We start from the raw sequence: 21,540 nt of genomic DNA, 5'->3' as shown, positions 1-21,540 counted from the left end.
CACTCTGAAACTCCATGCATTTGAGTTTGTGGGTGTATTGTGGTTGTTTTATATCGTTTGTTCAAATGTTCTTACTAGGCTGTTCCTTCAGAGCAACACAACCCTTATTTTTCTTGCAAGGTCCTCTGCTTGGTTTGGATTTGAGAGTAAAAGTGGTTGAATCGATGGTAGTGTGTGAGTGACAGCTGGGCCTTTGCATGTTTGCTGAAGACTGTTAGAGCTGTTTCTTCTTTTTAAAAAATCTTTATTGTTGAAAGTATTACATATGTCCCCTTTCTTCCCATTGACCTCTCCCCCAGCCTGCTCCCCCGCCACCTCCTGCCCCCAGGCCTTCACCACCCTATTGTCTGTGTCCATGGGTTATGCATATACGTATATGAGTTCATTGATTGATATCTCACCCAACCCCTCCCCCCTCATTGGCTGATGGGCACTTAGGCTGTTTCCAAATCTTAGCTATTGTAAATTGCGCTGCTGTGAACAGAGGGGTGCATATATCCTTTCTGATGAGAGTTTAGAGCTGTTTCTTCAAAGGTCATCTGGTTCAGGTAACATTTTACCACAGAGGACACTTAGGCCCTGAGAAGATAAATAGCTTGGACAGAGTTACATTGTGCAAAAATCCCAGGTCTCTCAGTTCAGTGTTTCTGGTCACCACGTCTAGCCGCCACACTGATTTCATTCACTTGATCCCTGTCTGTCAAAATACACACACACCCACACACACACACACACACACACACACACACACGATAGAGATTTCAGAAAAGTGCACTGGCTTTAGAGTTAGTCATACTTAAGTTTGAATTCCACTCAATACTAGTTATAGACTTAATTAGCTCATGGCTCTAAGCCTCTTTTTTCTCATGTGTAAATAAGAGTACCAAGCTCATGGGGTTGTTGTGAGGATTAATCTAATGTGTATGTAAGTTGTTTAACAAATCATCTGGCACCTGAGCAGTGCCGAATAACGTGTCTGTCTGGTTGTCCATTAAAATGTCTGTTTTTATCTCCATCCATGTATACAAGCATTGAGCTGGAACAAGGAGTTAATGCAAAATGCTACTTCTCATTAAAGTAGGAAAGCACAAGACTTCTTAACTACAGCTCTTATACAATTTCATTTAACCTCACTTTGGTTATATGATATTGGTTATAAGCTCTATTGGTTAGGGTAAGGCTGGGCTGTTATAACAAAGGGACTTCAAAATAAATTCAGTGGCTCACTGAAGAGGGAAGTTTATTTCTTTCTCACATAAAAGCCCGAGGCAAGCAGTCCAGGTTGATAGGTGGCTCTGCTCCATGGATGATTCAGGGATGAGGGTTCCTTCTAAAGTTGCTGCTCTGACACCCACTAGGGCAGGGGTCCTCAAACTTTTTAAACAGGGGGCCAGTTCACTGTCCCTCAGACTGTTGGAGGGCTGGGCTATAGTTTAAAAAAAAACAACTATGAACAAATTTCTATGCACACTGCACATATCTAATTTTGAAGTAAAAAAACAAAATGGGAACAAATACAATATTTGTATTTGCATGTGGCCCGCGTGCCATAGTTTGAGGACCTCTGCACTAGGGTATTGTTGATGTTGGGGTTGCTATTGGTGGGAAAGGGACGGAAAGGGTGAAGGAGGCACATCTGGGCCTCAAAGTCATATATGTCACTTTCTCTACTTTTCATTGGCAACAACTTAGTCACAGGGCCACCCCTTTAACTCCAAAAGAATGAAAAACTAGGGCAGCTGGGCAACACGTGCCCAGAAATGGTTCTGTTGCTGTAGACTGGAGAATGGATGTCGGTGACAACTAGCAGACATTGTCTTAGAGCCCAATTTCAGGAAGCCAACACTGAGGAGGGTGTGTGGCATGGTAGAAGGAGTTAGTTAGGAGCCTGGTTTCTCACTCTAGTTCATCAAGAGACTTGCAGTATGACCTTGGCCAAAGCGCTCCCCAGTGCCCTTGATATGATGAGCTCCAAGAGTCCTTCTAGCCACGGGAACCGCCCCCCCCCGCCCCACGACCACCTTATCTCAAGGGTCCTCTCTCTTCTCCTAAAGCAGCTCCTGTGCATCTCCTGGGCACACAACTCATACAGCTTTGTTACGCGCTTTTATTCCATTTCATGAAACTATGAGCTTTCTTAAGGAGCAAGTGTAACTTTCTGCCCCGACTGCACTCTGCAGGTGTCAGAAGAGAAAAAATGTTTACGGGTTAGCTGATTGGTTAGTTGATAAATGGGAATCATTTGGAGCTCATTGGAAAAAGAAACTATAGAACCGATGGAAAAAGAAACTATGGAACCGAAATACTGCAGAATGGTGTTCTTGGGAGTGAAGCAGAGGTGAGAGAGCAGCCTCTAAGGCAGCGGTTCTCAACCTGTGGGTCGCGACCCCTTTGGGGGTTGAACGACTCTTTCACAGGGGTCACCTAAGACCATCGGAAAACACATATATAATTACATATTGTTTTTGTGATTAATCACTATGCTTTAATTATGCTCAATTTGTATCAAAATACAACCTGCATATCAGATATTTACATTACGATTCATAACAGTAGCAAAATTACAGTGATGAATTACAGTAACAGAAATAATTTTATGGTTGGGGGTCACCACAACATGAGGAACTGTATTAAAGGGTTTCTGCATTAGGAAGGTTGAGAACCACTGCTCTAAGGTCTTTTCTATGTTTACATTTTATGACTCTGTGACTCAGCAGCTCCAGTTGGGAGGAATTCCAGTTTTGTTTCCTTTGGTGATATTCCCTCTAAAAGTTTTTCATCCTCAAGTTGAACTTCGGGATAAAAGTTTTCATCTCCTCTAGTGGCTTTTTCCAGGTCAACTTAATACACATTAAGCTTTAAAAGAAATTATTCTCACTTCTATGACTAGAGCTATATTTTTAAATCCCTTAGCGTGTCAGGCAAGGGTCTGAGTATCACAGATCATTAAAATGCAGGGCCATGTCATTTGCCGAGCTTTTTGAATCACATTTTGTACACTCAAATCCTAAAACAAATCTCTCGGAAATTCACTTTTAAAACAGTGTATTAAGCGTTTGTTCTATAAAAATCGGAGTCCCTGTTTCGAAGTAGGCTTCCATCAGATTTGTTACTGGTGGGCAGTGACTGGGGCCCAGAAATGTAAAGCAGGGCTTCTCTAAACTTTACTGAGCGTCGGACTCATCCTCCTGACATATCTCGTTCCTATGAATTATATCCAGATAAGATTTTCAAAAAGCAGACTGTTGGAGTAGCACAGCCATTTAATCTTCATGCTTCATCTTTGATTGAGCCCATGACAATGATGTAGAACGTGAGAAGTGTTAGTTAGCAAGGTTCAGACTACAAGACAAAAGATACAATTGTCTCTGAGGATGGATCTGATTAAAGCGCAGATTCTGATTCAGTAGGTGTGGTGATGCCTGAGATTGTGCATTTTTGACATACTCCCAGGTGATGCCCTGATGCTGCTGATTCAGGGACTATGCTTTGTTTTTCTAATAGTGTTTTCATTCTTTTAAATTTTTTTTACTGAATTTATTGGAGTGACATTGACTAATAAATTTATGTAGGTTTCAAGTGTACAATTCTATAATATATCACCATATATTGTATTGTGTGTTCACCATCCAAAGTCAAATCTCCTTCCATCACCCTCTCCTACCTCTTCCACCCCCTTTCCCTCTGATAATCACCATACTGTTGTCTTTATCTATGAGTTTTTTTCTTAATACCTTCACCTTTTTCACCCAGTTCCACAAACCCTCTGCTGTCAGTCTGTTCTCTATCCGAGTCTGTTTCTGTTTTGTTTGTTGGTTTGTTTTGTTTATTAGATTCCACATATAAGTGAAATCGTGTGGTATTTGTCTTTCTCTCACTGGCTTATTTCACTTAGCATAATACTATCCAGGTCGATTCATGCTGTTGCAAAGGGTAAGATTTCCTTCTTTTTTATGGCTAAGTAGTAGTCCATTGTGTAAATGTACCACAGCTTTGCTATCCACTCATCTACTGATGAACACTTGGGTTACTTCCAAACCTTGGCTATGATAAATAACACTGCAATGAACATAGGGTGCATATGTTCTTCTGAATTGGTGTTCCGTGTTTCTTCGGGTATGTTATCAGAAGTGGAATCATTGGGTTATAAAGCAATTCCATTTTTAATATTTTGAGGATCCTTCATATTGTTTTTCACAGTGGCTGCACCAGTCTGCATTCCCTACAAGAGTGCATGAATGTTCCCTTTTCTCCACAGCCTTGCCAGCACTTGTTTGTTGATTTGCTAATGATGGCCATTCTGACAGGTGTGAGGTGATATCTCATCATGTTTTCAGTTTGCATTTTTCTGATGAATAGTGGCATTGAGCATTTTTTCATATGTCTATTGACTATCTGCATGTCCTCTTTGGAGAAATCTCTACTCAGGTCCTTTGCCCTGAATATACAAATATTTTTTATTGATTTCAGAAAGGAAGGGAGAGGGAGAGAGAGATAGAAACATCAATGATGAGAAAGAATAATTGATCGGTTGCCTCCTGCACACCCCACTCTGGGCACAGAGCCCGCAACCCCGGGCATATGCCCTGACAGGGAATCGAACTATGACCTCCTAGTTGATAGGTCTATGCTCAACCACTGAGCCACACCAGCTGGACCTTTGCCCATTTTTAAATTGGATTGTGTGTTTTTTTGGTGTTGAGTTGTATACGTTCTTTATAAATTTTGGATATTAACCCCTTATACGTCTCATTGGCAAACATATTCTCCCACTCAGTGGGTTGTCTTTTCATTTTGTTGATGGTTTCCTTTGCTGTGTAAAACTTTTTAGCGTGATTAGTCCCATTTGTTTGTTTTTCTTTTGTTTGCTTTTCCCAAGGAGATATATCAGAAAAAAGATTGCTATGATAAATGTCCGAGATTTTACTGCCTATGTTTTCTTCTAGGATTTTTATGGTTTCATGGTCTTACATTTAAGTCTTTAATCTATTTTGAGTTTATTCTTGTGTATGGTGTAAAAGGTGATCTAGTTTCATTTTTTTGCATGTAACTGTCCAATTTTCCCAATACCATTTATTGAATAGACTATCTTTACCCCATTGTATGTTTTTACCTCCTTTTTCAAATATTAATTGACCATAAAGGCATTTATTTCTGGCCTCTCTATTCTGTTCAAATGATCTATATGTCTGTTTATTTATTTATTTTTTGCCAGTACCATACTGTTTTGATTACGATGGCCTTGTAATATAATCTGATATCAGGTAGCATGATTCCTCCAACTTTGTTCTTCTTTCTCAAGACTTCTGTATCTATTTGGGGTCTTTTGTGTTTCCATATAAATTTTTGGAATATTTGTTCTATTTCTGTGAAATACACCATTGATATCTTGATAGGAATTATGTTGAATCTATAAATGGCTTTGGGAATATGGACCTTTTAATGATGTTAATTCTTCCTATCAGTGAACACAGAATATGCTTCCACTTGTTTGTATCTTCTTCAGTTTCTTTCTTTAGTGTCTTATAGTTTTCCGAGTACAGCTCTTTTCAGTCCTTGGTTAAATTTATTCCTAGGCATTTTTTTTTTTATGCAATTGTAAATGGGATTGTTTCCTTAGTTTCCCTTTCTGATAGTTCATTATTGATTTATAAAAATGCAACTGGTTTCTGATGTTTATTTTGCATTCTGCTACTTTACTGAATTCTTTTATCAGTTCTGGTAGTTATTTGGTGGGATCTTTAGGGTTCTCTGTATGTCATCTGCAAATAATGACAGTTTTACTTCTTCCTTTCCGATTTGGATGCCTTTTATTTCTTCTTCTTGTCTGATTGCTGTGGCCAGGACTTCTAGTTCTATGCTGAATAAGAGTGGCAAAAGTGGATATCCCTGTCTTGTTCCTGATCTTAAGGGAAGTGCTTTTAATTTTTGCGTGTTGAGTATGATGCTGGCTGTGGGTTTGTCATATGTGGCCTCTATTATGATCTTGGGAGGAAGGGAAAGTAAGAGTTAAAGGTGACTCACAGGATTCTGGCTGATGCAGTTGAGTGGGTAGTGGTGTCATTGCTGAGATGGGTAAGACCAGGGTAGGATATGAGTTAGGGGAATTGCAGGAGTGGGGAGGAGGAGAGATCATGACTTACGTTTTAGGTACATGAGAGACATTTGCAAGAGAGCTATGTCTTAGAGAAGAGGCTGAGTTGGAGCTATACACTTTGTAGTCATCAGCGTTGAATGGTACTGATGCCATGGGAGTAGGTGAGAAGGCCCTACAGAGTGAGTTTAGAGGGAGAAGGCCTGGAAGAGGACTCTGGGAAACTGTAATAATTTACAGGGGAGATACAGTAGCAGGTAAGACCTCCCAAAGAAGCCTGAGGAGGAGAGGTGAGAAGCATGATGTCACAGAAGAGAAAGGAAAGGACTGTTTCAAGATAGAGAGACTGCCGAAACCAGTTTGGCTCAGTGGATAGAGCGTCGGCCTGCAGACTGAAAGGTCCCGGGTTCGATTCCGGTCAAGGGCATGTACCTGGGTTGTGGGCACTTCCCCAGTGGGGGATGTGCAGGAGGCAGCTGATCGATGTTTCTAACTCTCTATCTCTCTCTCTTCCTCTCTGTAAAAAATCAATAAAATATATTTAAAAAAAAAAAGATAGAAAGACTGGTTGACTGAGGGAATGCAGCAGAGAGGCAAACAAACAACAGTTCTGAAAATGCTTTGACAAAAAAGCTCTGAAGGTAAGAGACAGTTTCAATCAAGCATTTGTAGAATGGCCCCATGAGCCCTGCACTTCCCCAGCTTCCTTCTTTGTAAAATGTGACGGCAGTAGAGTAGTTTTGAGAACTTGCTGAGATGTTTGCCAAATACTCAGCAGAGCACTGGTGCCCAGTAAGCGTACAGTAAACGTTAGCTGGTATAATAATGAGCAAAGCAGTATGGTCCCCATTGGACTTGCTTGGACTGAACTGGGTGCGAGTAGAGCAGCCAAGAGCTTTACTGCAGCCTCGGCAGACTTGGAGTAGGGTCTGTTCATCCGCTCCCCTTTCCACATCACTGCATCTGCAGGGTGAGACAGTGTTGTACTAAAGGCCATTAGAAAATCAAAGCTCAGAGGTGAAGCCATCTGAAACGGGCTCCGCTGGAAGGCTACGGTTAGAAGGTGAACGCCATGCTGTGGGACCTGAGCTGGCACTGCAGACTGACAAGTGTGAAATCAGGTCTGAGTCTCTATGTGAGAACCTAGGTGGACACAAATCCTGTACCAGAGATGATTCTGGGTAGAATCACTCACTCTTTAAGCCATAGGAACAGGGAATCATAAGGGGAAGCAACTAGGGATTCAGGATCAGAATTCAATGGTTGAGAATTAAAGAAAACCAGGGTTGTTCTTTTTCTGAGCCGCAGTGGAAGTGCCTGTGTTGTTGGGAAGGATGAGCTTAGGGTATGGCACCCTCGTGTCACTATCATTAACTTAGAGAATCCTCAAAGGGAAGCGAGTTTCTCCCTGAGTTTCCATAGAAGTAAAAACACTCCTTCATTAATGCCTTTATTCGTTACTTGTGACAGACATCTTTGCCATCATGGGGACTTAACCACGTGCCTGATATTAATTTTTGTGGGGTCTTTCCTGTGCGTCATAAGCTCCTTGAAGGCAGGTACTGCGTCTTGATCATCTCTGTACCGGACCTCCAGCAAGTGCCATGTCATAGAAGAAGCTTAATGAGTTGTTGAATTGAGTCAGCACAGAGAACCTATGTAGGCTCATGCGGTTCAAAACATGTGGCTCTTCTGAATCTACATCTTTGCTTTTACTTTGTAACATAAAATAGATGCTTCCTTTGGTGCCAAACCATCATACATAAAATTTAGTGCTGACATAGACTGGGAAAGACACCCCCTCAAAAAAATGAAATGTGAGTATCTATGTTAATGACAATTTTTTTATAGTTCAGAAACAAGTGTATCTTGCAGCAGTGAAAGACCATCTATTCTCTATGGCACAGTTTTCCTTTGATTTTGCTTACGTTTTTTTCTTCTCCTCTCATCGGTGAGGCTTAGTGCTATATTGATCAAAAGTCCGGTGGGTTGATTTTCTTATCTCTGAAGTAAAAGGTTTAACTATGGGCACAAAGCCCAATTACTTTCTCTCTTCTTACTTAATGCCAGTCACTTAAAAAGATTCTTTTCCTCTCCCCCCTCCCCCCTTCTCTAGCTTTCAGACATCATAAGTCTCATGTTGCTCCTCTTGCTTTTACTCTCACATTTTTTTCAGTCTTTCTCATTTCCCATATTTTTCTTGTAATTTTGTTGTTGCTGTTCCCTTAAAAAAATTGCCCTTCTGTTAGAAAAAGTGGCAAGATTTCTCCAGAAGCAGACAGGCATGAAATGCTGACTGCCAAGGCGAACGTCGGCTAATTTGAAGGGGAGAGGAAAGCCATGTTGGTCAGTATTGCAGGTATATTTTATCCTCACCACACAAACCCAGTTTTCCTTTTAGGTAGCTTCCTATGAATTATATCCAGATAAGGTTTTCAAAAAGCAGACTATTCATTGGAGTAGTACAGCCATTTAATCTTCACGCTTCATCTTTGATTGAGCCCATGACATGTAGCTTGCTGTCTTTCTATCTTTGGAATGTGAGAAGTAAGTATTAGTTAGCAAGGTTCAGATGGCAAGACAAAATATACAGTTGTCTCTGAGGATGGAGCCTTGGGTTCTTCCTGTAATGAGCTTGTATGATTAAAAAAATGTCCTCATCCTAGTAGATATTTTTATTGATTTTAGAGAGAGAGGAAGGGAGAGAGAAACATCAATTGGTTGACTCCAGTACGTGCCTGACAGGGAATCAAACACATGACCTAGGTATGTGCCCTGACCAGGAATCGAATCTGCAGCCTTTTGGTGTACAGGACGATGCTCCAACCAACTGAGCCACCCAGCCAGGGCAGCTTTTATGATTTTCACTCTCCAGAGTTTTCAGTGTCACCTTTATCTATCTTGTGAGGACTGGGGTTCCTTTTTGCAGAATTCTGTTGGAGCTAAGTTAGCAACTTTAACAGCTTCCTCCCTGTCACTCTCAGGGCTGCAGGCATTTTTCTTTTCTGCTTAGAGAATATTTCTAAGCTCTGTTTCACCGGCTTCAGACCTGCTCACTCATCTGGTTTCCTTGGTTTCTGTCCTATTGATACCTACCTGGATTTTTCCACTTTACCCAGCTTTTCCGGTTGGGTGCCTATTTGGGTGGTTTGCCTGGCTTTTTGACTTGGTGAGTCCCTAAGGCCCTTTTTTTCCTAGCGCTGTGCCGCACAACCTCCCACCCCTCCCCAAGCTTCTAATTACTACAACTCATGCTGGCCTGGATCCATTGCCTCAGAGTCCCGCTTGTTGGGAGCAGAGAGAAGCCAGATTCTACCATTAATCTTGGGATGTGAATCCATCACTTGACAAGTGTTTGTATTTAGTGGTGAAGAGCACTGGTTCTGGAGCTAGCCTCCCTGGGCTCAATTCCCAGGTCTGCCACTGCGGAGCTGTGTGATCTCGGGCAAATTACGTACCCTCTCTGCTCAGTTCTCTCATCTGCACAACGGAGCTAATGGTTGAACCTGCCTTTCATGGTTGCTAAAAGGTAAACATCATCCTGTACACTATATAATGGGCTTAGAACAGTTTATTTGCTATACAGTAAGCACAGTATAGTGTTAACTCTACTAAGAAATTGAAACCCACATTTACTGAATTCTGACACTACCCAAAAGAAGGCAGATGGATTAGAGCAAGGTTTATCAAAGGGAGTTCCACAAATTTACTATGAGAAACTTTAAATCTTGTGCACATATTTGGATGAAAATGTGAACACATTACGATAAGCATAGTTTAGATGATTTGGATGACTCCCCATAGCTGAGCACGCCATGTGATTGGAAAGCCTGTGTTTGTGTTGTGTTCGATGATCATGTTCTCCTGCACCAAAGGCCATGACATTGAGACAGGCTGTGGGAAGGCAGACCTGTCTGTGGTTGTTGGAGGAAAGAGCTCTGGGAATGGAGTTTCCGGGAGCACATGTGGCCTGAGCCTGCCACGTGGTCTTGCAGCAGTGAAAGATCACCTAAAGTCCTGTAGCCGTCCTATAGAACCGGCTGGTGTCAATTTAGATTTGATTGAGATGCTATTTAATTTTGAAATTTGTTCTGGTTTTATGGTCATATAAAAGAGCTATCATAATTAGGTGACTTAAAAAAAAGTCTAGGTTTAGGGTTGTATTTTAAAAAAATCTTTATTGTTGAGAGTATCCCACCCCCTCCTATTGCTCCCTTCCACCTGGATCCCGCCCTACCCCAGGCCTTTACCACCCTATTGTCCGTGTCCCTGGGTAATGTATGTATGCATATAAGTTCTTTGGTTCATCTCTTCCCTCCCCCCTCTTCCCTTTCCTCTGAGATTCATCAGTCTGTTCCATGTTTTTGTGCCTCAGGTTCTATTTTATTCTGCGGTTGTATTTTTAAAGTAATATTATAATAAAAATAATTTATTAGTACCGGAAGATTAATAGAAATTTAATCTTGTAAAAGGGATCTGTTCATACATAGTCATGTGTCGCTTATGATGAGGATTTAATCTGAGAAATGCATCATTAGGTGATTTCTCCATTCTGAGGTCATAGCATGCACTCACACAGACCTAGGCGGCATAGCCTCCTGCACACCTAGGCTACCACCTGCACAACGTGTTACTATACTGAACACTGTGGGCAGTAATAATACAGTGGCAAGTATTTGTGTATCCAACATACCTAAGCATAGAGAAGGCACAGTAAAATACAGTATAAAAGGTAAAAAATGATACATCTGTACAGGGCACTTAGTATAAATGGAGTTTGCCGGACTGGAAGCTGCTCTGGGTGAGTCAGTGAGTGAGTGTTGAGTGAATGTGAAGGCCTAGGATACTACCGTATATGACTGTAGACTTTATAAACACTGAACGCTTAGGCTACACTAAATTTATTAACAATATTCAATAATAAATTAAACTTAGCTACTGTGATGTTTTTAGTTCATAAACTTAAATTTTTTTTAAACTTTTAAACTTTTTTATAACAACACAGCTTAAAACACAAACACATTGTACAGCTATTACAAAAACTATTTTCTTTCTTTATATCCTTAGTCTATAAGCTTTTTTTTTCTATTTTAAAAACTTTTATTTTTTTTCCCTTTAACATTTTTGTTAAAAACTAAGACACAAGCACACACATTAGCCTAGGCTTTCACAGGGTCAGGATATCAGTATCACTGTCTCCCGCCTGCATGTCTTGTCCCATGGGAGTCTTCAGGGATAGTCACATGCATGGAGCTGTCGTCTCCTATGATAACAGTGCCTTCGTTGGAAAACCTCCTGTAGGACCTGCCTGAGGCTCTTCTTGAGGAGGTTTCAGTCATATTTCAGAAATATGTCCATGGTTGTTTACTTGGTTTGTTTCTTTTTTTCAACCGTAGATTTACTTGTAAGCAGATAAAGCACCACGAACATTTCTCTCTATTAATGACAGCTATGACGTTGCTAGGTGATAGGAATTTTCCAGCTTCATTATAACCCATTGGAACCATTGTCATATATGTGGTCCATCGTTGACAAATGTTATAATATTTCTAAAACTTGAGAAAGACTACATCACTCTGTGATTCCCAAATGACAGTTCACAAATTGTGTTAGTCAGGTTATTAAGCAAAATATTCCTTGGGGAACTTGTTAGAAATACATGTTCCTGGGCTGTGTCCTGGGACTGCTGCGCCGAGCCAAGCCTGTGGATCTGTGCTTTTGCTGAGTTGCTCAGGTGATTCTGCTAAACAACAGGTTAGGGCCTCTTTGGAGTCGATGACTTCGCAATGTTTTTCGTAGTCCTGGGATCTTAGAATTCAGTGTCTTCATCTTCAAAGTTGCGATAATGGTACTTGTCCTTTTCTTTCTGTACAGGAGAGCCATGAGAATTAATGAGGCAATTTTCATAAGTGTTCTTGGAATAAAAGTACAGTTTAAGTGTAATATATTGAGGCCAGGACTGAACTAGGTTACCTCAGCGTGCAAATTGTTCCCGAGGAACACGGAGGTGACTCAGGTCCTTAGAGAGAGAGCATCAGCAAGCTGATTTTTGCTACCAGGGATCCAGTTCCCAAAAGTGTTGTCCATCTCGGCATGGAGTCCAGCCCCTTGAAACCTGGTACACGACTGAGATTTGTAACAAAGGCAGGAAGTCTAGAAAGGGAGGGTTGTGGTGGGGAGCCCTATGCTTATTATATTAGCTTCCTTGGGCTGTCATTGAACAAAGTGCCATAAACTGGGTGGCTTATAACAAGAGAAATACACTCTCACGGTTCTGGGGTCTAGAAGTCAAAATCAAGGTTTCGACTGGGTTGGTTCCTGCCTGAGGCTCTAAGGCAGCGGCTCTCAACCCGTGGGTCGCGGCCCCTTTGGCGGTCGAACGACCCTTTCACAGGGGTCGCCTAAGACCATCTTGCATATCAGATATTTACATGACGATTCATAACAGTAGCAACATTACAGTTATGAAGTAGCAACGAAAATAATTTTATGGTTGGGTCACAACATGAGGAACTGTATTTAAAGGGCCAGGAGGTTGAGAACCACTGCTCTAAGGGCTAGTCTGTTTAATGCTTCTTTCCTAGCTTCTGGCACTATGGGGAAGCCTTGGTGTTCCTTGCATTGTAAATGCGTCACTTTAGTCTCAGCCCCTGTCATAACATGGCATTCTCCCTAAGTGCCTCTGTTTCACGCGGCGATCTCATCTCTGTGTGTCTCTCTTCTCTTCTTATATTGGATTAGGGCCCATCCTACTCCAGTATGACCTCCTTTTAATTAAACTAATTACATCAGCAAGCATCCTATTTCTAATTAAGTCACATTCTGAAGTACTGGAGGTTAGGATATTATCACGTCTTTTTGGGAGACACAATTCAACCCATAACACCATGTTTCTTCCTACGCAGGGAAGCATGGGATGTTGTGTATTTCTGGGTGAATTCTTTTCCCAAAATGGATTGAAATGCAAAGGACACTATCCCTTAGAAAGCATGTTATATGTTGTGGTAAGGTCCCTGGGGCAGCCCATAACAGCTCTTTAGCTCACAATGTACCAGACGTAGATTTTTTTCTAAGGAGCCGAGAAAATCTAACCAATGTACCAGAAGAGGTCTCGGTGGAAAAACATGTTCCAAGTTTCAAGTTGGGATGCTAAGAACACATTTCTTCCCATCAGCTCTTAGAAACTTCATATTTGTATTTATTTCTCTCATCTTGATATTTCTGTGCTTATCCCAGTCCCCCTTTCTGGTGTGTCCTTGTTCCCTATTTTGGTTCCAATAGTACCTTTTAGGTTGCTATTATTCCTGCAGTCCTGTGTGGAGTGAGTGTGCTCTCAACAGCCTCTGTCCCTCTTCCCGATTAAAATGTGCTTGTCCTAACCCTGTTTTCTCAGCATCTGTTCTGCAATGCTAAGTTACCCCTGCCCATCCAGTATATTGACTTCTTTATTGTGTATGAGGAGTCCTATCCCATAGTACTGAGTCAGGATTCTCAAGAAGGAGAAGCAGGGTGCCCTGAAGGGTTGACATTGTGTCTCCTTCAAATTATAGTGTTTAAACCAAGTCTTTGTGCTGGCTGCAGGTCTCAGCCCTCTTCTTTCTGTTCCAGGCTCCTTAATGAGCCATTGTCATCTGTGTAGGGAGGCTAGTCCTTGGTCTTAACCCTATATGACCCTTCCTTTAGCTGACAAAGAGTTAATGGGAAAGCTATTTTTTTTTTTAAAATTCTTTGTAAAACTCTTCTGAACTCAGGAAGCAGATATTGGTAAAGTGTTGTAAATACAGTGTGCCCAATAATCTTCAGAATAACCAGGTTTGAATCAACTCAGCTAAATAGAATTTTCTTTTCCTTATTAAAAGGAATTATGTTCAGATTCTCTAAGAAGCAGAATCAAGATGGGATTATGTGTGCGGGAGATTTAATGGGAGAAACACCCGGAGGATCAAGGGAAGGGAGCAGGAGGAGGTTGGGAGAGCTTTGACTGCAATGCAGGTTTGGCTTCAGTGAAAGGAGAGGGGGAAGGAAGAAAGACTGGGTAGGAAAAGACCCAGATGACAGCTCAGTTCTGAGAATGATTTGGCCAGGCTGACTGTGAATTTTTGAGCCCAAACTGCTCACTAGGGGACCCTCCTCTCCTGCCCCCGGCCCACAGGGATGGGCTGCACTGGCACCCCACCATGCTCAGGTAGTCAATGTCTGAGAGCAGCCAGGGAACACATGGACACTGCACAGATGTGGTTATGGATCCGGGAATCGGTGAATGGAAGGCTAGTCCTTGGTCTTAACCCCATATGGCCATCTGTGTAGGGATAATAAGTTTTCTTCTCAATGTAAAACCAGCTTATCCCTACCCATACTCCTCCACAGCAGGAGAGCTAAGCAGTGCAATTCCGCGGCTTTCACGGCCGTCTCCCTCCGATGGTCACTTGGATGGTCAAAATTACATCCTTATTTTCACTAACATCTAACTGAATTTTAGTGTTTTGTCTAATAAGTGTAGCCAGTATCCACAGCAGTAATAGCAGTGTATCTTTCTCACAACAAATATTACGGATAGTTTTCGCTCACATTATAGTTATCACAGATATCTCAATGTCACTTATGCTCATCATTACTTTGGGATTAGGGTAGTAATTAGACCTGCCACTAGACCTTCTTATTTTAGGAGAGAGTAAAAAGGCTTATTTACTACTAGAGGCCCGGTGCACAAAAATTTGTGCACTCGGGGGGAAGGTGGGGTCCCTCAGCCCGGCCTGTGCCCTCTTGCAGTCTGGGACCCCTCGGGGGATAACGACCTGCTGGCTTAGGCCTGCTCCCGGGTGGCAGAGGGGGGGCCCAATCCCTAGGTGCAGCCCCTGGTCGGGCTCAGAGCAGGGCTGATTGGGGAGTTGGGGCACCGCCCCTGTAATGCACAGAGCAGGGAGGATCGGGAGGTTGCGATGCCACCCTCAGTCACCCTCAGGGTAGGGCCTATTGGGGGGTTGGGGCACCGCCCCCTGTCACACTCAAGGCAGGGTCGATGGGCAGGTTGCGGCGCCACCCCCTGTCACGCCAGAGCAGGGCCAATCAGGGGGTTGGGGAGCTCCCCCCGTCACTCACAGAGCAGGGCCCATCAGGGGGGTTGGGGAGCTCCCCCCTGTCACTCAGAGTAGGGCCAATAGGGGAGTTGGGGCACTGCCCCCTGTCACACACAGAGCAGGGCCGATCAGGGGGTTGGGGCACCGCCACTGTCACACTCAGGGCAGGGCTGATGGGGAGGTTATGGCTCTACCCCGTCACACACAGAGCAGGGCCTGTGGGGGGGCGGGCGGGGGTTGGGGTGCCGCACCCTGTCACACACAGAGCAGGGCCTGAGTGGGGGGGGGGTTGGGATGCCGCACCCTGTCACACACAGAGCTGCAGGGCAATCAGGGGGTTGGGGCGCCTTCCCCTGTCACGAACAGAGCAGGGCGGATAGGGAGGTTGTGGCCCCGCCCCCTGTCACACACAGAGCCACCGGGCGATCAGGGGGTTTGGGCACTGCCCCCTGTCACGCTGATCCTGGTGCCGGGAGGCATATTACCCTTTTACTATATAGGATAGAGGCCTGGTGCATGGGTGGGGGCTGGCTGGTTTTCCCTGAAGGGTGTCCTGGATCAGGGTGGGGGTCCCCACTGGGGTGCCTGGCCAGCCTGGGTGAGGGGCTGATGGCTGTTTTCAGGCTGGCGGGTGACTGAAGCTCCCAACCGCTCCTTTTTTTATTTTATTTTTTTCTTCTGGGCCAGTTTTATCTCTGAGGCTTGGCTCCAGCTCTTAGGCCTCCGCTGCTGAAAGCAGGTTTCTGGCCTTTGTTTACCTTCTGTATTTGAAACAATGTTGCGATCCTGCTGGCTGAAGCCTGGCCGACTAAAGCAGGTTTCTGGGGTTTTGTTTAGCTTCTATTATTATAACATAGTTGCTTAGAGTTGCAGCTCAGAGGCCGGCAGTGGCAGGCGGAGAACGTTGGAGTCCTCCGTTACGGAAGCAAGCAAGCCTCATGTTCGCTTTAAGCTGCCTGGCTGCCGGCCGCCATCTTGGCTGGCAGTTAATTTGCATATCGCCCTGATTAGCCAATGGGAAGGGTAGCGGTTGTACGCTAATTACCATGTTTCTCTTTTATTAGATAGGATAGTATCACAAATTTAAAAATAACTTGATAATGGAATTTAATCCTCACCCAAGGATATTTTTTCCATTCATTTCTAGAGAGAGTAGAAGGGAGGAAGGGAAGGAAGGAGGGTGTAGGGAGAGAGAAAGAGAGAGAGAGAGAGAGAAAGAGAAACATGGATATGAGAGAGACATATCGATTGATTGCCTCCCATTGAGCCAGACTGGCCAGGGTTGATAGTGGAATTTAAATATAATGGTTTCTTTTGCATTTTATGATTTTTTATAAACATTACTCCAAGAAGGAGTCCATAGTCTTTATTGGCAGAGGGGTCCATTGCACAAAAATGGTTAAGAACCCTTCCTACAGATAGTATTCATTTTAGATATATTAGCTTGGTTGTCCTTTACCTGGCTCCACATGTGTACGCTTGGCCCCAGTCCTTGTAAGAATGTGCTGTAATGGAAGATGAGTCATTAGTTCAACAGAGAGTGTCCCCACCCTGGGCCAGACTCTGTGTTGCTGGAGCTGCATCAGTGAGCAAGACAGACATCTTCTCTACCTCAGAGAGTTGAATTGGCTAATAGGCAAGACGCTCATTAAATCAGGACAATCATGATCATATTACATGTGGCAGGTGATATTAACAATATGAGAACAACACGGTGCTCTGGGTGCTCCAGGAGAGGGAGCTAGTCTAGGGGTCAGAGTAGACCTCCCTGAATAGTACCCTAGAGAGTGAGTAGGAGTGAGTTGGGAGAAGAGGAGGTGGAGACAGAAGTTAGAGAGAGGTGCACTGAGCTTGTTGTGAGAACTGAAATCATGCAGACCTTGTAAGCCATGTGAAGAAGTTTAGAGGTCCCCCCGCCCCGGCCCCCCACGGCAATAGGAAGCTTTAAAGGAGTTTTAAGCAGGGGCTCTTGTGGCACTAAGATGAACCATGATGGCAGCTTCCTTATGAAATATGTGGTGGGAGAAAACAGTGACAGGGAAGAGTATTCTTTGATTTCTTTTTGGCTCTGTGTAAATGACTGGGTCTTGACTTTCATTTTGTTAGTCTATCGTAAACTGCATTAAAATGTTGGAAGCATCTCTCTTAGAGTTCAGATGTTCACCGTAGCTGTAGTTCTCTGTGAAGTCTATTGAAGATGCTCTGCGTGAACAGAAAACCTCACACACATCTTGGAACACTGTTTCTCCGTGATGCTGGGCCATGGAGAAGTGGATGTTGTTTGCTTAGGCTCTCTTGGTGTACATTTGTCACCTAGCATTGATGGCCTTTGACTTCTACATTAAGAAGAAAATAAACTTATTAATAATGTAGATGGTTATCTTGCAATTCAATGAAAGCTCTCTGGCTGCTTCTTCATAAGTAACTCATAAGTGGGTTCAAGGTTTGTTACTAGGTAAAAACAAATCCATTTTGGTTGACGGCTAATTCACGGCCACGCGCAGTTAAATAACTCATAAAAGTGTTTGCGTGGAAATGAGTCTCTGGGATAATCACATTTTATTTCTAGTGTCTAATCGATGCTCAGAGCTTTGGGGTTTAATTATGTCTGCTGAAAAAAATGCAATTCAATTTCTCCTCCTCTCTTTTAAACATAACTGCAGTCTTAATTTTAATTTATAAATATATAAGCCTTCATAGATATTTCCTGACACAATACTTGGTACCTATTAAATACTAATATATATTGGATTCTTCTTCTAATTAAGTAAAAACATATCAAGTAAGAAATCTAAGTAAGACTTTGCTCCTGGTTTCTCTGTTTCTTGCCTGTCAGTAGACATTATACATTTTATGATTACTCCAGAGAAATAATCTAAGTGCAAAATGTTATATTTTGTATGTTTCAATAAGAAGAAACTCCTGTTTTCTAGTCAGCCAGGCAGGCTGACTTGGGTGTTTGCTCCAATAGGGAGTGCAGCAGGTGGCTGTCACATGTGGCCTGAGGCACAGTGAGTTGAGTATGTGGTTGGAATATGAATGCCATCCTTTCTGTTCTCTGTGGCATCTACCCAGCTTCCAGGAGGGTTCACATAGTACCTCGTGTTCTTTCACTTAGCATAGTGCTTTCAAGGTTCATCTATGTTGTAGCAAGTATCACTACTTCATTCCTTTTTAAAGCTTAATGATATGCCAGTGTGTGTGTGTGTGTGTGTGTGTGTGTGTGTGTGTGTATAAAAGCCAAGTAACTGGAATGACCAGAACAACCAGAACCACCGGAATGATCAGTTGCTATGACGCACACTGCAGGCGGCCAACTGGCCTGATCGGTGGTGGGGCTGGCTGGCCAACCTCCCGTGGCCCTTCCCCCCTGCCGGCCTGGCCCCCGATCGGCCCTGATCAGGGCAGGCCAGCCGAACCTCACCCATGCATGCATTGCTGCACCAGGCCTCTAGTATAATTATATGTATATACCACATTTTAAAAATCCATTCATTAGTTGATGGACATTTGGATTGTGTCCACCTTTTGGCTATTGTGAATAGTGTTGTTATGAACATAATGGGACAAATATTTGTTTAAGGACCTGCTTTCAATTTTTGGAGTATATATACCTAAGAGTGGAATTGTGGGGTTATATGGTAATTTTATAGTTAATTTTTTGAGGAACTGCCAAATTGTTTTTTACAATGGCTGCACATTTTATTTTTTAAAAAATATGTTTTTATTGATTTCAGAGAGAGGAAGGGAGAGGGAGAGAGAGATAGAAACATCAATAATGAGAGAGTGTCATTAACCGGCTGCCTCCTGCATGCCCCACACTGGGCATATGCACTGACCAGGAATTGAACCGTCTATTTAAAAAATTTTTTTCCCATCACCATTTATCTCCTCTATAGCCTCTTCCACTTCCACCCACTCCCTCCACCCCACAATCACCACACTGTTGTCCATATCCATGAGTTCTCTCTCTCTCTCTCTCTCTCTCTCTCTCTCTCCTCTCTCTCTCTCTTGCTGAATCCCTCCCCTGCCAACAATTTCCGCCCCACCAGAGCTGCCTGCACTCTAACTTACCTTTGAAGTAATCCATTTAGATGGCAGAAAAGCTCTGTCTTCGAGTGTTACCTGCAATGCTCAGGAGCTCTTAACCAAAGATTTGCCCTAGTTTCTCTTGAGAGTGCATGCAGCTAGCTATTTGCCCATTATTTATTATGAGGAGTGACACATTATAAACTGGTCATTTGAACTTTGGAAAGCAAACCCTGAAACTGCCTTGGAAACCACTCTAGGACTCACTCATTCAGCTCTCCACTTCTAATTGATTTCATCAGTTGGCTGAGCCATGACACTAGGGAAGTGGGAGCTTCATGTAGATTATGTAGAATCATATCAGAAAGCTTAGATAAAGGTCATCAGTGAATACGAGATTTCACACTTACCTAGTCAATTGCCAGGCTTCTCTTTGCCTCATCCTACAATCAAGCCATGACGTTTATCGGTGAAAGCCCCAAAATTTATATAAAGAAGAGGGGTGTGTGAGGACCTGTCTTAAAGCTGAAGTGGTCTATAACTTTACATAAAATTGATAATGGAAGACTGAAGCTAGGGCTGATGGGCTCTTATGGTTGTTAAAGTCTCACATGAGATGACAAAATGTAGATTCAGTGGATCTGGCAAGCAACTCACAGACTTGACCTTGCACTGGGAGCCTCATAATATTGCACTTCAGGAAACAGTAAACTTTATATTCAAAATAAAGCCTGAATACTAAACTTTTTCCTTTTTCACCAGTCAATTGAAAATTGGGTAGTGCAAATGTGAAGAGAGACCTGTCACGGTGAGTTGGGATGAATTTCAGGTCCCCTGGGTGTGGATTTGATGCTGGGGAGTGTAAAAGTGAGACCAGAAACTTCAGTGCTCAACAGAATTTTCAAGGATATCTTATGCAAAGCACAGTGACCTTTTGTTTTCATTTTTTTCCTCATCATCAGGTAAAGAGGAGGAATATTGACAAATTGTTTTTCCCTTGGTGAGCAATAGTGGATACCATGGTTCTCTTTTGGGGAAGAGAAAGAAACACGCACTTCTTCATTTATGCACCCTGTATTGCCATTTGGTTGAAGTTCATAACTAGATACCTACTGGGAAGATGCAAAGAGAAAGTCCTGTACTCAACTGCATCTTCCCAGTAGGCATCTAGTATCATTCTTAGCTTGCAGTTAACGAAATATCTACTTAATGTTACTTGAAACTTGAGATTAGGGTATCGGCTTCTCGCACCCTTCTCTGTGAATATTAGTGCAGAGCCTTCAGAATTAATTGCTTCTTAGATGCATGATTACTGCTACTTAGCCCTATGCAGAGAAGTAGGTCATTCTATTCATCGGGATCTTGCTGTTCTGTAATTATGTGAAGAGCAAATGATTATAGATAGGGTTTCTGTGTGATTTTAAAGCAGGTAAGTTTAGCATCATTAGAGACTAATCCAAAGCTGGAAAAACTCAAGTTCCTTTAAAAAACATGCAAACAATATTTAAAACTTGGTAAGTTTTATTATTCTTAAGTATAATTATGTAAATTGGAAAATAGCTTTGTCTGTTTCTTAGACTAGAAGAGGCACTTATGATTATAAATAACAAGGAAGAATAAGAGCTGGTCTCCATTTATTTATTGATACTGTAGAAATACTGTAATTGAAATTTAGTTATGTATGCTTTGAGCAAAAGACTATGCTCTGATATTTTATTATTTATTTAGGTGGAACATACATTTCTCTTTTCACTGATTAAGATAAAAATAAAGTTTCCTACCTAATTAAAGGTATAAATGAGGTTGAAAATTTGATTATTAAAGAAACTGTATTTATAACCTTTTCAAAATTGAATGTGAGCTAAGTGGAACCACCTATGAAATAGATCTTATACAATGCTATATGGAAGGGCATCTACTTACATACAAACCATGGGTGGTGTTCATCACGTCCAGAAGAACCGCCGCGACCAAGTGGAAGGAAGTCAGTCCTGCAGGGGTTGTCTTGGCAATGGCTGCACCCTCCCCAGAGCTGTTTCCCGGAGCTGTTTCCGGTGAGGGCGGGGCTTGAGGCAGGAACCTGCCCTCGGAGCATGGACCCACTGAATCCTGGGTTGCTTTGCGAAGGGCTACGCCCTCCCTGAGCTGTTTCCCAGAGCTGTTTGGGCATAACATCAAGCCAGAAGCTCGACCAAGCAGAAGGAAGTCAGTTCTGCAGGGGTTTCTTGGCAACGGCTGCGCCCTCCCCCAAGCTGTTTCTGGTGAGGGCGGGGTTTGGGGCAGGAACCTGCCCTCGAGCGTGGACCCACTGAATCCTGGGTCGTTTTTCCAAGGGCTGCG

The 21,540-nt window shown here is 42.8% G+C and overlaps 1 protein-coding gene and 1 long non-coding RNA gene across 3 annotated transcripts in view; one reads left to right on the top strand and one right to left on the bottom strand.

Moving 5' to 3' along the window:
* Positions 1-21,540, top strand: part of ARMH4 (armadillo like helical domain containing 4) — a 111,640-nt gene that overhangs the window by 78,612 nt on the left and 11,488 nt on the right. The gene's annotated exons all lie outside the window — the stretch shown is intronic.
* LOC118655964 lies at positions 11,241-21,167 on the bottom strand. Its single transcript, XR_004967457.1, has 3 exons — positions 21,124-21,167; positions 12,068-12,209; positions 11,241-11,960 (listed from the first exon to the last, which is right to left on the bottom strand). It is a non-coding gene; the product is annotated as an uncharacterized LOC118655964 (long non-coding RNA).

Source organism: Myotis myotis, unplaced genomic scaffold (genome assembly GCF_014108235.1).
Source record: "Myotis myotis isolate mMyoMyo1 unplaced genomic scaffold, mMyoMyo1.p scaffold_m19_p_1, whole genome shotgun sequence".
NCBI classification, from domain to species: domain Eukaryota; kingdom Metazoa; phylum Chordata; class Mammalia; order Chiroptera; family Vespertilionidae; genus Myotis; species Myotis myotis.
The sequence above is the reverse complement of the archived record's forward strand: the minus strand, read 5'-3'. Positions and strand labels throughout refer to the sequence as shown.